This window comes from Littorina saxatilis, unplaced genomic scaffold (assembly GCF_037325665.1).
Source record: "Littorina saxatilis isolate snail1 unplaced genomic scaffold, US_GU_Lsax_2.0 scaffold_1295, whole genome shotgun sequence".
In the NCBI taxonomy this organism is placed as follows: Eukaryota; Metazoa; Mollusca; class Gastropoda; order Littorinimorpha; family Littorinidae; genus Littorina; species Littorina saxatilis.
Genome location: NW_027126382.1, coordinates 20,001 through 22,500, shown reverse-complemented (window position 1 = coordinate 22,500; position 2,500 = coordinate 20,001).

Sequence of the window (2,500 nt, the reverse complement as noted above, 5' to 3'; positions counted from 1 at the left end):
TAACGCTACACTGGAATTTACCAACAGAAATTAAAATGCATGTGACGAAAGCACGACACACTTGAGACACCCCACACAAAAGTAGATCTTTACTGTACACGACCTGACCACACAGTTATGCCTATTCAAATGCGCATTGCAAAATGTGCGTTTGGAATCTTCTTTTTTCTCTGGCGGTACTGACAATATCGTTATTGAAACAATCCCAGTGCACTAAGGGATTTATAGAGCAAATCTCGAAAATAATTATTGAACTCAGCGCTATGCGCTTCGTTCAATAATGAATTTTCTCGATTTGCTCTATAAATCCCTTAGTGCACTGGGATGTCTCAATAACTTAAATAATAATAATATTAATAATAACGGGCATTTATAAAGCGCCTTATCAGAAGTTCAAAGCGCGTGACAACAATACATGTATACAAAAATCATACAATCACTGTCAGATTCAAACAACACATCATGCACATCTCACATCCCCAGACTCTATACTAAGGAACTATCCGTAGTGTTGTTGGAACAGGTGAGTTTTCAAATTGGACTTAAAAGATGAAATGGATGGAGAGTGACGTAATTGAAAGGGGAGTGAATTCCATAACTGAAGTCCATAGTACGAAAACGTGCGGAAACCATGAGCCTTGCGTTTAAAGCGACCTTGACGGAGAAGTCGAGCATCATCACAAGAACGAAGGGTGCGAGAGGGAGTGTAGAGGGAGACCAGTTCAGAAAGATAGGCAGGTGCCGATTCAGAGATGATATTGTAGCAGAAGCAGGCAGCTTTATACCTAATACGTTCAGATACAGGAAGCCAGTGAAGTTCTTTCATGAGAGGAGTGCAGGGTTGTCGATGCTGTGCTCTGAAAATGAGACGTGCAGCAGAGTGTTGTACTTTTTGCAAGGGTTGGAGAGTGGAGTCAGGGCAGCCTATGAGAAGGGAGTTGCAGTAATCTAATCTGGACAGAATGCAGGACGTAACGAGAGTTTTAGTGGCATCAACAGTGAGAAATTTTCTTATGGAACCTATTCTTCTGATCTCAAAGTAGCATGTCTGACAGACTTTTTTGATGTGTTGTTTCATTGAGAGGTGGAAGTCCATGATGAACCCAAGATTCCTAGCACTATCAGAGAGAGAAATGTCACTAGAACCTACTGTAATGGAGGCTGGAAGAGAAGTGGTCGAAGAGGAAGCTCCAGAGAAAAGAAGAAATTCAGTCTTGTCATCATTTAACTTGAGCATATTGTTTGTCATCCATGATTTAATATCTGAAGTGCATTTTTGAAGAGTGTGCGTCACCGCTTGGATTTCTGTAGGCTTGCATGCTTGTTGGAGTTGTGTGTCGTCTGCAAAGAGGTAGTGATTGACTGCGTGTTGCTTGATGACGGCAGAGAGAGGAGTGGTGTATAGTACAAATAAAACTGGGCCTAGAACTGATCCCTGGGGAACGCCGAAACAGAGAGGAGATGGAGGAGATGAGAGATTATTGACAGACACATACTGACTACGGCCCTGTAGATATGAACTAAACCAGTGAAGAGCGGTAGAGTGAATGCCAAAAACAGATTCGAGACGAGAGAGCAGAACAGAGTGATCGATCGTATCGAACGCAGCTGAGTTATCCAAGAGAAGCAGAACTGATAGGTCATCATTATCCAGAGCAGAAAGAATGTCATTCACAACACGAAGCAAAACAGTCTCGGTGCTGTGGCCAGCCCTATACGCTGACTGAAGAGGGTTGCAGAGGTTGTTGGTTTCAAGGTGGGAGAGAAGCTGACTAAGCACTACTTTTTCCAGAATTTTAGAAATGAATGGCAAGTTGGAAACAGGCCTATAGTTTTTCAACTGATTTTTATCCAGAGATGGTTTCTTGATCAAAGGTTTAACTACTGCAGTTTTCAAGTCCATTGGCACAGTGCCAGAAAAGAGAGAAGAGTTGATTATGTTGGTTATGATGGGAAGAAAAAGGTCAAGGTTTTCATAAAACAAGTTGGTGGGGATGGGGTCTAGCTCACAAGACTTTGGCACTGTGTTCTTCAAGATCTTCAAAACAAACTGCTCAGATACAGGAGTGAAGCTATCCAACAAAGAACCAGAGAATTGTGAAGCCGGAGGCGAAGCCACTGGTGGAGGAAAGCTATTTCTGATGGTTTCGATCTTCTCAGTGAAGTAGTCAGAAAATACAGTTGGCAGGTCCTTAGAGTCATGGGTGGTGGGGAGGCTGGAAACCGTCTGTTTGCCAAGCAGAGAATTGAAATTTTGAAAAAGTTCTTTGCATGTTCTACTACCTATAATCTGGGCAGAGAAGAAAGCAGTTTTAGCGCCTTCAACTAAGTCATTTACTTTGCGTTTGATGGTTTCAAAAATCTCTTTGTGAACAGTGTCTCCCTTGCCCTTCTGTTGGGTCAAGCGAAGGGATTAAATGTAGCAAATTAAACATCAACTTGCCAAAATATATTTACCAAGGAATAAGAAGAAAAAGTTTAGCGTCAGTAGCCCAGCAGA